We start from the raw sequence: 15,008 nt of genomic DNA, 5'->3' as shown, positions 1-15,008 counted from the left end.
GATCTACCCATCTAATCTTCAGCATTCTTCTCTCGAACGTAAAAGCACACAGAGACACAAGGCCAACGAGCTGAATACTCTGTAGACTCACACTGACAGTGGCTAGCCAAGCGATCAGTCACTTGAGTGGACGAGGACTTCCCGAGTGCGCTGAGCGGTCTAGGGTACTGCAGTCATGGACAGTGTGGCTGGTCCCGGCGGAGGTTCGAGTCCTCCCTCGAGCATGGGTGTGTGTGTTTGTCCTTAGGATAATTTAGGTTAAGTAGTGTGTAAGCTTAGTGACTGATGACCTTAGCAGTTGAGTCCCATAAGATTTCACACACATTTGAACATTTTTTTCCCGAGTGCAGGTGGGCCGTGCCGCACAGGGATCGTTTCCCGTGAATGACAACTCCCGGGGGCATAAGTAAGCTCTGCCGTTGAGCATGTACACTATGTGATCAAAAGTATCGGGACACCCCCTAAAACATGCGTTTTTCATATTCCGATGCATTGCGCTGCCACCCACTGCCAGGTACTCCAAATAAGCGACCTCAGTAGTCATTTGACATCGTGAAAGAGCAGAATGGGGCGCTCCGTGGAACTCACGGACCTCGAACGTGGTCAGATGATTGAGTGTCACTTGTGTCATACGTCTGTGCACGAGATTTCCAAACTCCTAAACATCCCTATGCCCTCTGTTTCCGATGTGATAGTGAAGTGGAAATGTGAAGGGACACGCACAACACAAAAACGTACATGCCGACCTCGTCTGTTGACTAACAGAGACCACCGCCAGTTGAAGCGGGTCGTAATGTATATTAGCAGACATGTATACAGGCCATCATACAGGAATTCCAAACTGCATCAGGATGCACTGCAAGTACTATAACAGTTAGGCGGGAGGTGAGAAAACTTGGATTTCATGGTCGAGTGGCTGCCCACGAGCCACACATCACGCCTCGCTTGGTGTAAGGTGTGTAAACATTGGACGATTGAACAGTGGAAAAACCTTGTGTGAAGTGACGAGTCACGGTACACAATGTGGCGATCCGATGGCAGGGATGGGTATGGTGGATGCCCGGTGAACGTCATCTGCCAGCGTGTGTAGTGCCAACAGTAAAATTCAGAGGCAGTGGTGTTATGGTGTTGTTTTGCGTGGCACTACCACAGCACAGACCTAACTTGATGTTTTAAGAACCTTCTTGCTTCCCACTGTTGAAGAGCAATTCGGAGATGGCGATTGCATCTTTCGACACGATCGAGCACCTGTTCACAATGCAGGCCTGTGGCGAAGTTGTTACACGACAAAACCAACCCTGTAGTGGACTATCCTGCACAGAGTCCTGACCTGAATCCTATAGAACACCTTTGGGGTGTTCTGGAACGACGACTTCGTGCCAGGCCCCACCTACCGACATCGATACCTCTTCTCAGCACAGCACTCCGTGAAGAATGGGCTGAATGGGCTGTCAGTTCCCAAGAAACCTTCCAGCACCTGATTGGACGTGTGTCTGCGGCAGTGGAAGCTATCGTCAAGGCTAAGGGTGGGGCAGCATTATATTGAATTCAAGCATTACCGATGGAGGACGCCACGAACTTGCAAGTCATTTTCGGCCAGGTGTCCGGATACTTTTGATGACATTTCCAGCAAAACTGTGTGCGAATTTCACAGATTTCTGGATAGGTGCGATTTTCACTGGGTGCGATTTTCACATATCCGGATGAACAGTTTCCTAGTTGTTCTCCAAGTGAAAACCTGAACAGCGACAAATAAATAAAACTTCCTGGCAAATTAGAACTGTGTGCCCGACCGAGACTCGAACTCGGGACCTTTGCCTTTCGCGGGCAAGTGCTCTACCATGATTTTTTTTTTAATCTCATTTTGTTTGCTTCATCTGCTTGGGGCAGACGTCATAATACATCCGTTGAAGTTCGTTGTTAATCGATTAACTGAGTTTTTTTTTTTTTTTTTTTTGTTGCAGAGGGCATCTAACCCTCTGACCGAACACGCTTCTTTTTTTTATTTCATTTTATTCTACGTTGTTCGTTGAATTTTTTAGTGGCGGACGTCCAGTGACACCCGCTTAGGTTGTTCATTGATTCGTTCACTCAGTTTCTTTTGTTCCAGAGGGTAGCTTAACCCTCTGACCGAACACGCTGAGCTACCGTGCCGGCTAACTACCATCTGAGCCACCGAAGCACGACTCACGCCCGGTCCTCACAGCTGTACTTCTGGAAGCAAATAAATAATTTCTGCAAAATCCTCTAGTCTCACTATCTCTCCATGTTTCGGGTTTTTCTTACACCTCTCTTAGGTATTGAGTTTGTTGCTTTGACACGACATTGTAGATTGAAAGATCTGCAGTTCTACCTATATAGTCTTCTTGAGTAGCGCTAACAAAGAGAAAGTTATACATGTTGATGAAACAATGCACTCACAGATGGATGCATTCCAGCAGAGCAAACAGTGCCACGCAATTTTGGTTTTAAGTTACTAAATTTTGGAAATCCTATTTCTGCAGCAAGCTTGTTATGCTATAAAAGAAACACTTCTTTTGAATTGGCGAAGAGTAATTTCTTCTGCCTTTAAATTTTTAATCGACAATTCTAACAGTACACAATTCTTTATACAAAGTGAAAAGAATTTATCATCCTAAAAAAATACTATTGATTCGCTCTTTATTTCCTCAGGAAAGAGCGGTGTCTTTCCAACTCTCTGACATTGCCCGTATGCCCTTTTCGTTTTTTAACGTTCATGCAGTTTCAACCAATCTGAAACAATAAACTCAAATGCTTTCTTTTTCACATGCCAATAAGGTGGAATCAAAGTGTGAAGTCGCCATTTTTAGGCATGGTTCGAAATGCACATCTTTTGCTTTTATTAGTCACGCAAATCAGTGAAATCATAGTAGTTTTGGCAGCTGTGCTGTTCGAGAGAATATAAGCCACCGACAATAATCTGCCTGCTCATCTGGCAATGTTTACGTCTTGTGGGCTCACTTGAAATGGTTCAAATGGCTCTGAGCACTATGGGACTTAACATCTGAGGTCATCAGTCCCCTAGAACTTAGAACTACTTATACCTATCTAACCTAAGGACATCACATATATCCATACCCGAAGTAGGATTCGAACCTGCGACCGTAGCGGTCGCGCGGCTTCAGACTGAAGCGCCTAGAACCGCTCGGCCACACCGGGCGGCGTGGGCTCGCTTACGGAAACTTAAATAATGAGGCATCAGAACAAGTTGAACCAACATCTTTGAATAATTTTAAGCCAGGAGCAACAGTATTTGAAATCTGCGAAATTTGTCGCTGTGCACTAACTAACCTTAAACTTTTTTGCACATAATGCTCTGTTTTCGTGAGCGGAGTACAACAAACCCTTTGCAAAAACTCAGTCGTTGTCAAAAGCAAATCCTCGTGGTGAAGAAAAATCTTATATTCTTCATCAAATTTCCAATTTCTACGAGTTTTTAGCTGAAGTTTTTTAATCGTTTAAACTCCCGAGGTAATATGTTATAAGATATGTGGCGTGCACATGGTTTCTTTTTAGGTTAGAGAACTCCATCCCCTTGGGATGAGAGACGAATTGCCTGCAAAAATCGAATTAACATCAGCCGCAGTGTTCTCGGAGAAAATACTAATATGATATTAATAAAATGCAGAAGGTCCAAGGGAAGTCCCCAAAGTCACTACCGCTTATTGAAGGTTATAATGCCCAGAAAGTATTAGGAACAGAAAGTTTGTTGGAACCGGAAGTGAATAGCAACGAAATCCTTAGTTCAGATTGGAATATTTATTGTAAAGATAGGTTAGTCGCCAATGGTAGCAACGTATTTATTGCAATAAAGAACTCGATAATATCTAGCGACGTTATCACGGATTCCGAATGTGACTTAATGTGGGTGAAGTTAAGCATCGAAGAACAGCAGCTGTGGTAATCGGATGCTTAAAGAGCACCTGGGTTAGTAGTGGTAGAATGCTTCAGCGAGAACTTTCAGAATATCGTTAGTATTCCCATCATGCCTTAGTTACAGGGAATGCCGGACATTTGCCACACTTGCCCTTCGCCAGGTAGCTTGAGTAGCGATCCCTCAGGTAAGGAACGCCCTTCCTCGTACTACTTCTGTCCGCTTTCAAACCGCCGTCTCCACATCTTACTCGATACAACCAGTACGTAAGGGACCTTCTTCTTCAAGTTATTGGCCAAATGCAGAGCTTCTTTTCCGAAATCGAAATATTTATAACTTTTTGGAAATGGAAGCAATTCCGACGATTATGTCAGTATGTAATTAGTTCTGCCAAGTATAAACATCGATCCCTCTGTCTGTACGGTAGCTTCCTTTCACGCTTACTGATTGCGATAGAAACAGTCCATCGCCATGGGAGCAACAAGAAAGGAACGATGTAAAGAGAATCATTTCTTTTTTATCACTGCATTTGTGCCTACTGTAATTACTGCAACTGCATGCCCAAAAGATAATATGCAAAGAAGAAATGGGTATGTGAATATTTGAAAAGAAGAACGACATACTCCATATTAATTTATTCTCAAAAATCCGATATCACTTGCAGCGAAACATTAGTTAATAAAGTGTAGCAGGACAATGTTCAAAACATGACTGAAAGTACGTTCATAAACAGAGATAAGAACATCTATGATTGACATGTCATCTAAAGTCGACGTAAAATTGCAAAATGTTAGAAATAAGGAAATGAAGTAATACGGAATGCTATGCTTATAACGTACGTTGTTGCTCTACATTGTTTAGCTCTGGTATTTACTGGGTCACAGAGCAAGCATCCGAGGTTTTGGAGGGAAAAGACGTAATTGTAATGATCTACACTACAACAGAAACAAGAAGTACAACTTCAGGAAAAATAATGTAATGTGTGTTCCAACACACAAGTGACATTGAAGCAGATAGTTCCTGTGACTTAGTATGGCAGAGGTTATATTTGACAACGGGAATAAATTATAACTGGCTCCTTTTACCGACTCCGGGCCTCAGATGAAACAGTTGCTGAACATTTCAAAGAAAACTGGAGTCCCATCGCAAATAGGTACCCTACTCTTACAATTATAGTTGGCAGTGACTTCAGTATGTTGACAAAAATATATTTTCAGACCATATTGTAGATAGAAAACAACTTTTGTAATTGTTCTAAATGCTTTTTTTAAAATTTATTTTGAATAATTAGTTCACGAGGCCATTCAAAATGTAAATGGTTACTAAAACACACTTGACCTCTTCGCCAAAATTATCCTGAGCATCACGGCGGATACAGGGATTAGTGAACACACAGTCGCAGTCAATTTCGTAACAAAGAATTTCACCAAAACTAAACGCGAAATATATCTATTTATAAAAGCAGCTAAAAATTCGGTGTACGTCTTTCTAAGAGACAGTCTCCAATCCTTCCAAACTACGTAAGTGAAGACCATATGTGGCTTAAGTTCAAAGAAATAATATCAACAGCACTCAAGAGGTTCATACCAAATAAATTAATAACAGACGGAACTGATTCCCCACGGTACACAAAACACGACAGACAGCTGCTGCTGGAGGACCGAAAAAGGCATGTATAATTTAGACGAACGCAAAATCTCCAAGATGGGCGAAGTTTTACTGAGGCTCGAAATTTGGTGCGGATTTCAATGCGAGATGCATTTAATAGTTTCCACAACGGAACTCTCTCTAGAAATGTGGCGGAAAATCCATAGAGATTCTGGTCCTATGTTAAGTAAACCATCAGAAAGGCTCAGCAAGTACCTTTACCGCGGGTCGGGCGGTGGTTGAGGAGGAGGAGGAGGAGAGGGGGGGGGGGGGGGGGAACTCCAACCCTTCGGAGCAGGTAAACTCGTGGCAAATGTCCGCACACCGTTACAGGGAGTGACTTCACCTATTCAGGTATAATTTAGGAGAATCGTGCTATCGAAACTGGTGCCAGAGACAGGGATCCGTGTGGCATTATTCTGAAAGTCTTGACCAAAAATAAATTAGAGCAGATAATTAGAGAACTAAGTAGTGAAGATAGGACACTCACCACTTGCCCATAGGTGACCATGTTACTGGCGTACACCAGTACCATATGGCCTGGCCAGTTTCGAAGTCTGCGTTCCGAATTAGGGACGCACTTCTTATTCGTCGCAATAGCGTCCTTCACTGCTGCTCAAGAAAGTAAGTTATTTCTGTTATCTGCAGCGTCTATATATAACGTTCAAATCAACAAATAAAATGCTGTGCAAAATAAAAGTGACCACACTTTGTGGAGATATGAAATGGATTGGTAACAGACGGTCACTCGTAGGTAAAACAGGTAGCAGACTACGGTTCATTGGTAGAATGCTAGGGAAATGCGGTCAGTCTCCCAAGGGGATTGTTTACGACTTCCTTGTAACGAAATTGTAGTAGACTGTTACTGTTGAGTTCGTATGGGTAGAGTTATACCTGAAAACCAGAATAAATTAATAATTGGTTCGTTTTACCGACCTTCCGACTCAGATGAAACAGTTGCTGAACAGTTCAAAGAAGATTTTAGTTTAATTGCAAATAGGTACCTCATCCACACACCTCAGATATGTTTGAAGTCGATGGTAGGCATAAAAAATCGTCCGAAATCGTATTATATGGTTTCTCCGAAAATTATTTTGAAGATTTAGCTCAGGAGCTCACTCGAAGTGTAAACGGGTGCGAAAATATACTCGACCTCTCAGCATAGGGCGACCAAATTATTTTCGGTGAAAACCGGGACACATTCACCCGGGTGCCAATGGACACCTCATTCCACATGTAGCCAGGTTGCTTAATTTTAAATATTAATGTTTTGTTGATACATATTGTTAACTCGATTATTGTAACTAATAAGAGTATAGTAAAGATTGATATAAGCTAGATTATCTGTATAATTAATGACATTTAATAAACGCATACAGTAATAAAGAAATGTATTACGATTTTACAAAATTTTACAGTCATTCAACTTTTAATCAATTAATATTAACATGAGCTTTAATATTACTGAGTACTTGCAGATGGAATCGACTGTCCTTGGAGAAATGGTTATTTTTCACTGCCTCCAGCCTTCTTGATCATGTCTTTGTTCTTTGAGACACAGTGAAAAAACTCGGCACAATCCATTTTGTATTTGTACAGGATCTGCAGGATTGCTTCAGGAGAGTCCACCTCCATTCTGTTTCTTTCAGCAGTCCACTGGATATTCATGAACGAAAATATTCTTTCCACATTGGCATTATGGGCTGGGGTTGCAAATAAATACCTTGCAATTATTACCAACTCAGAGTAATGCTGAAGACAGTCACAGCTTTCTAAAAAACTCACCCACTTCTCATGACATTTCAATGGTGTTTTTTTTTCCATCATTCCACTTGTGAAAACTTTCTTCAACAAAATTTGTCAGTATGCCGAACTGATCAAAGAGAATGGAATCATCGACTTCAATCTCTTTACTTTTCAAATAAGAAACTGTCTCTTCAACACTTTCCCATTTTGCCACTCTCTTCAGTAACATCCAATCAAACACAGGCGATAAGGGTTAATATGAGGCGCTCCACTTGCTGAGATATTCTACACAAATGTCATAAAACTTGTTAACTTTTTCTCTAAAACTCCTTTCTTCTGCTGCTGATACTTCTGCTCTTTTAAGGACAGATTTAACATTAAAAGAAATGAACTGCTGTTCTCTCCTCTTAGTAACAGTTTTCAGAGTATTTTTCAAAACATCTCTTACCTCTATTACACTTTTCGTGCTTCCCTCAATTTCCTTGCAAAGTGCTAAGCTGACTGTAAATGAACCATAAGTATGCTTCACTAAAGGGTTACTGAAAAACTGAACCAATATTGGGGGCTTTGTCTTCATTTAGGAAAAAATCTTTTAATGGTTCAAACAGGCGGATTACTCTTTCGACCGCTGGAAACAGTGATAACCAGCAAGTTTTCGAATGACACATTACATTCATATATTCAGTTCCCTCATAATCACAGAACTCCTTAAGCCTCTCTGTTCTAACAGTACATATGTAAAAGTGTGAGTATACCTTCATGACGATAGTTCCAACATCACAGCTTAAACTGTCAGCAGAGGTCTGCACGCTATTGTGTAAAACATGTGCAGGGCACCCTATGCCTTCAATATTTTCATGCAATGTTGCCTTTAATTTGGTAAATACGTTGCATTTGCCTTGTCTTTTTAAACCACCAAAGTTCGTGTTGGTGTTGTCTCCACAAAATGCTACACATTTATTTTTCTCAAGATCAAACATTTCGATACTATTCATACAAAATCTTGAAATTTCGTCAGATGATTCATTAGGTAGGGAACTCGCCTTCAAAAGTTTGGTCTGAATTCCCTGATTAATATCGAAAAACTGAACAACAAACGGAAATATTTTAGTGGCCTTATGATTGCTGGAATCAGTGGATATCCCGTAGAAATAAGACTTTTTGATGTATTCAAGGCTTTCCTTTACACTCTGGGGAGCAATAACTCCTTTCACTAAGTCTGACACTTAAGTTCTTGCCGAACTAAACTTTTTTTGCAATGGAAGAATCATCAAACATAATGCTGTTAAGCTTATTAGTACAATCACTAGATCTATAAGTTTGGTGATGTTTTACCGTGTGGTAGGCTAGTGTAAGCTCGGCTGCTCGAACTTTCGTCCCTTCATTTGACTGAGGTTTCACAAAATAATTTTGTAGAGTGTTACTGCAGCTCGGTGCACTGCATCTGTTAATGTGATTCTTTGACCTGATGTGATCAACTATGTCGGAACGTCCACCATGACTTATACTAATAAAACAGTTACATACGGAACACTCTGCTCCGTAATCAAAACGACCTTTCTTAATGAAATTCAATTCCTTGGAATAACAGTCACTGAACTTGCAGGCACGTTTCGGCATTGCGTTTCACAGTACTGCAGCAATAATACCACTAATATGAGAAAAAACTATTGCAGTTTGTCTGACAAAACATCAACTGCTACACTGTTCTGACAATGAATGTGTAAGTGGCGCGACAATCGGACGGTTTCATAGCTCTGTTACAATAATACAACTTACTACTTGTTGGCCAAAGTACCGCTCAAAGTAAATTATTGCCTGAGTGTATCAATACTGATACTGTGATTACTAGTATGGGACAATGGAGGTTTAAGACAAATAAGCTAAAATATATTAATTTCTTGTGTTGTATTTCCTTTAATATAGCGAAATCCCAAAAATTTGAGAAAGTTTCACGAAGTGTATTTAAAAATTGAATACCGGGACTTTTGAGCGCCCCGAAACAAATTTTCGGGACACCAGAACACAGGGATGAAAACCGGGACAATCCTGCTTTTCCGGGACGTTTGGTCACCTTATCTAGGCAACAAATGATCCCGAGCAAATAACGAACATTATGATGAGTACGGGGATTAGTGACCACAAGGTGGTTGTAGCGAGACTGAATACACAAAACCCACCAAAAATAAACGCAAAATATATCTATTTAAGAAAGCAAATAAAAATTCACTTGACATGTGCCTAAGAGACAGCCTCCATTCGTTCCGAGCTAACCATGAAAGTGCAGACCAGATGTGGTTTAAATTCAAAGAAATAATATCGATAGCGATTCAGAGGTTTGTACCAGATAAACTAATAACAGATGATACTGATTCATCATGGTGCACAAAGAGGGTCAGAACAATGATACAGGAGGACAGAAAATCCATGGCCTCAAGACTGGAAGTGTTTTACGTAAGCTCGAATCTCAGTGCTAGATGCTTTTAATAGTTTCCACAGCAAAAGTCTGTCTCGAAATCTGGCAGAAAATCCAAGGAGTTTTTGGCCGTAGAGTGGAAAGACAAAATCAGTAACCTTTACTGCACGATAGCGAAGGTAAAGTTACCGATGGCAGTGGCACTAAAGCGGAGATACTAAATACGGTTGTCCGAAATTCCTTCACCAAAGAAGACGAAGTAAATATTCCATAATTCCAGTCAAGGACTGCCACCAACACGAGTAACTTCGAAGTAGATATCCTGATGTAGCAAAGCGGCTTAAATCACTTAATAGCTGTGGCCGAGCGGTTCTATGCGCTTCATTCCGGAACCGCACTGCTCCTACGGTAGCAGTTTCGAATCCTGCCTCGGGCATGGATGTGTGTGATGTCGTTAAGTTAGTTAGGTTTAGGTAGTTTTAAGTCTAGAGGACTGATGACCTCAGATGTTAAGTCCCATAGTGCATCCCTCAGTGCATCAATTAATAATGGAAAGTCCTCCGGTCGAGATTGTACTTTGCTTTCAGAGTACCCAACAATCACTTACAACCACTCGCTCGACGAAAGATTCTACCTAAGCCTGGATTGTTAGACTGGTCACTGCATTATCTGATGAGTTACAGACCCGTATCATTGACGTCGATGTGTAGTAGAATTATTTAAAGTGTGTTGTGTTCGAACATCATGAATTACTTCGAAGAAAACGATTTATTGATAAATAGTCAGCACGGACTCAGAACATACCGCTCTTTTGAAATATAACTGGCTCCTTATTGTCACGAAGCCATGTTTACTGTCGTCAGAGGAGCTCAAACGAATTCCATATTCGTAGACATCTAAAAGGCTCTTGATACCGTTCATTGTATAGTAATGGAGTTTCATCTCATTTATGCGACTGGATTTGCGATTTCCTGTCGGAAAGGTCATAGTTCGTACTAAATGATAGAAAATCATCAGTCAAACAAAAGCAGTATTTTGCGTTCCCCAACGAGGTGTGATAGGCTATCTGCTATTTCTAATCTGTGTAAACGATTTAGGAGACAATCTGAGCAGCCCTCTTAGATTGCGGATGTTTGCCTTCTAGTAAAGTCATCAGAAGATCAAAACAATGCTTTAGACAAGATATCTGTGTGATGCTAAAATTGACAATTGACCCTGAATAATGAGATATGTGAGATCGATCATATGAGTACTACAAGGAATCCATTAAATTTAGATTACAGGATAAACCACACAAATTAATTGGAATGGAAATCATTACAACAAAGCCTTTTTTCGTTGCGACGAGGTCTTTCCACGAAATTTCGATCTCTGTGAAAATCATCTAAAACATTTTGTCATGTATTCCATTATTTTACATAGCTGCTGAAAAATGATTCCCGGAGCACAAGAAAGGCGAATATGCTTCTCTTTAAAAGACTTACAGAAAAATGTGGAATCAGCTGTCGCAATTCTAGTACCACTTTATTCACCAAAAAGTTTGGCATGCGTGCGTATTCGGGCTCTTTTAACACAGAACATTTTAAATTCTTATGCACATTCGCTCTTTATAGGTAATTCTTCATACTCAGTACCTCCCTCTCACTGCCACTGTCCACACAGTGTGATCCTATTAATGTTTAAAAATCTCCTAAGCGAATTAGATGACGCTGAGGCAAGTAATTTAATATAAGACACATGGGCCGCCATTGGAAAATACTCCAGAAGTGGATAATAAATGTTGAACATGTGACTCATCAGATGATGATGATATTAAATTACTTTTCTCAGCGTCATCTACATCGCTTCGGTATTTTTAAACGTTAATGAAAATCGTCCTAATTATATTGCGGTGTTGCACTTCTTGTTATGTCCGTGCTTGCTACGGAAATAGGGCGAGGAATTCCACCTTATGCAAGAATCTTTTTTTCTGTTTTGTTTCACCCAGACATGTTTCAGCACTTTTTGTGCTATCTTCAGTGGGTTATTTTTTATTTTCTATCCTTAAAACTGTTGTTACATATTAACATTTAGACAAATATTGATATCTAACTACAATGCGAAAGTTAATTTGTAACAACAATTTTACAGCTAGAAAATAAAAAATAACCCACTGAAGATAGCACAAAAAGTGCTGAAACATGTCTGGGTGAAACAAAACAGAAAAAAGGTGTCTTGCATAAGGCGGAATTCCTCGTCCTAAGAATCGTCCTGTGTATGTCTCTTTCACACTTCTCTTTTTTCTCCGACTGGAACTTCCTCTTGTCCGTCTCTCCCGCTGTCTTCACCCCTTTCACTTCCATTGTCCTCATCCCATTCTTTTTCCCTCCCATTGCTTCTGTCTCTTTCTTTCTCCCTCACAGTCAGCTGTCTTTCTCTTCAACCACCATTGTTCTTGTGGAGGGTTTACTTGGGGTTTCGACCCCTAAATTAGGACATTTTAATACGTGGGTATTCTCTTTTACTATCACTACCTCTCTCTGACTATCATTATCGGCTGTCTATTTAGCTCCCATTACTGTTACCTTAAACCATCTCTCCTTTCTCCTTCAGTGCCACTTTCTCTCTCCCTCCATCACTGTCTCCTCTCTCTTTCTCTCCAAGTGGCACTGTATCTTCTCTCTTACATAGTCGCTCTCTATCTGCTACTCTCTTTTAGCACCAAAAGTCGCGAATATGTTCGCATACCAAAATTTATGGTGAGGGTGTGGAATGTGGACTGAGGCAGCTGGTTCCCCACTTGGTACATAGCCGCCTTTTTTTGTGCGCCGATAGGAGTATTTTTCAGCTGGTTCCCTTCATTTCTTTGTTAGAACAGGGTATGCTGCTTATATAAAACGAATTCTGTAGGGCAGTAAAGTTTCAACACCTTATTTATGCACTTCGAATCATTTGCATACTCCCTTCTATTCCAGTCTCGTATTGTTTGTGGAAAGAAGGATTGTCGGTATGCCTCTGTATGGGCTCTAATCTATCTGATTTTATCCTCACGGTCTCTTCGCGAGATATACGTAGGAGGGAGCAATACACTGTTTGACTCCTCGGTGAAGGTGTTGTTGTTGTTGTTGTTGTTGTTGTTGTTGTTGTTGTCGTCGTTTTCAGTCCTGAGACTGGTTTGATGCAGCCCTCCATGCTACTCTATCCTGTGCAAGCTGCTTCATCCTCATCTCCCAGTACCTACTGCAGCCTACATCCTTCTGAATCTGCTTAGTGTATTCATCTCTTGGTCTCCCTCTACGATTTTTACCCTCCGCGCTGCCCTCCAGTACTAAATTGGTGATCCCTTGATGCCTCAGAACATGTCCTACCAACCGATCCCTTCTTCTAGTCAAGTTATGCCACAAACTCCTTTCCAATTCTATTCAATACCTCCTCATTAGTTATGTGATCTACCCATCTAATCTTCAGCATTCTTCTGTAGTGGTGAAGGTGTGTTCTCGAAACTTCAACAAAAGCCCGTACCGAGCTACTGAGCGTCTCTCCTGCAGAGTCTCCACGTGCAACCTCTCGATACAATTTGAAACGAGACTCGTCCGACCAGGCAACATATTTCCAATCATCAACAGTCCAATGACGGTGTTGTCGGGCCCAGGCGAAGTGTAAAATGTTCAAATGTGTGTGTATTCCTTTGGGACCAAACTGCTGAGGTCATCCGTCGCTAGACTTACGCGATACTGAAACTAACTTATACACACACTCATGCCCGTGATATGGCGCCCTAAACAGCGCTGCCACTCTACGAGACCAAGGCGTAAAGCTTCGTGTAGTGGAGGCTTCAAGTTTACACGAGAGGGCCTTCGGCTCTGAAAGCGCATATCGATGATGTTTCGTTAAATGGTTCACATTCCGACACTTGTTGGTGCCCCGGCATTGAGATGTGCAGCAATTTACGTAAGGGTTGCACTTCTGTTACGTTGAATGATTCTCTTCAGTCGTCGTTGGTCCCTTCTTGCGGGATCTTTTTCCGGCCGCAGCGGTTTCGGAGATGTGATGTTTTACCGGAACAGTTTCGACGACGTTTGCAGCAGCATGGACTATCAGCTCGGAGACCGTGGCTGTGGTTACCCTTGACGCTGCATCACAGACAAGAGCGCCTGCGATGGTGTACTCAACGACGAACCTGGATGCACGAATGGCAAAACGTCATTTTTTCGGTCGAATCCAGGTTCTGTTTACAGCATCGTGATGGTCGCATCCGTGTTAGGCGACATCGCGGTGAACGCACATTGGAAGCGTGTATTCGTCATCGGCATACTGGCGTGTCACCCGGCGTGATGGTATGGGGTGCCATTGGTTACACGTCTCGGTCACCTCTTGTTCACGTTGACGGCACGCTGAATAGTGGACGTTACATTTCAGATGTGTTACGACCCGTGGCTCTCCCGTTCGTTCGATCCCTCCGAAATCCTACATTTCAGCAGGATAATGCACAACTGCATGCTGTACTGGCCTTTCTGGATACAGAAATTGTTCAAAAATGGTTCAAATGGCTATGAGCACTATGGGACTCAACATCTTAGGTCATAAGTCCCCTAGAACTTAGAACTACTTAAACCTAACTAACCTAAGGACATCACACACACCCATGCCCGAGGCAGGATTCGAACCTGCGACCGTAGCAGCCCCGCGGTTCCGGACTGCAGCGCCTGAACCGCACGGCCACCGCGGCCGGCACAGAAATTGTTCGACTGCTGCCCTGGCCAGCACATTCTCCAGATCTCTCACCAATTGGAAACGTCTGGTCAATGGTGGCCGAGCAACTGGCTCGTCACAATACGCCAGTCACTGCTCTCGATGAACTATAGTATTGTGTTGAAGCTGCATTGGCAGCTATACCTGTACACACAATTCAAGCTCTGTTTTACTCGATGCCCAGGCGTATCAAGGCCATTATTACGGCCAGAGGTGGTTGTTCTGGGTACTGATTTGTCAGGATCTATGCACCCGAATTGCGTGGAAATGTAATCACATGTCAGTTCTAGTATAATATATTTGTCCGGTGAATACTAGTTTATCATCTGCATTTCGTCATGGAGTAGCAATTTTAATGGCCAGAAGTGTATATAGCCGTATTCTGCCTGTTTACATATACGTACACTACTGGAAATTGAAATAAGAACACCGTGAATTCATTGTCCCAGGAAGGGGAAACTTTATTGACACATTCCTGGGGTCAGATACATCACATGATCACACTGACAGAACCACAGGCACATAGACACAGGCAACAGAGCATGCACAATGTCGGCACTAGTACAGTGTATA

General features: G+C 41.8%; 1 long non-coding RNA gene across 1 annotated transcript in view; it reads right to left on the bottom strand.

Annotated features, from left to right (window-relative positions):
- The window catches only part of LOC126282133 (uncharacterized), a 189,208-nt gene extending 174,848 nt beyond the window's left edge, over positions 1–14,360 (bottom strand). The window contains exon 1 of the long non-coding RNA XR_007551334.1: positions 14,308–14,360. This is a non-coding gene — a long non-coding RNA (uncharacterized LOC126282133). The remainder of the gene's footprint in view (positions 1–14,307) is intronic.
- Positions 14,361–15,008: the final 648 nt, after the last annotated feature.

Source organism: Schistocerca gregaria, chromosome 1 (genome assembly GCF_023897955.1).
Source record: "Schistocerca gregaria isolate iqSchGreg1 chromosome 1, iqSchGreg1.2, whole genome shotgun sequence".
Classification (NCBI taxonomy): Eukaryota; Metazoa; Arthropoda; class Insecta; order Orthoptera; family Acrididae; genus Schistocerca; species Schistocerca gregaria.
Note: the sequence above shows the minus strand (reverse complement) of the source record. Positions and strands in the feature narration are given on the sequence as shown.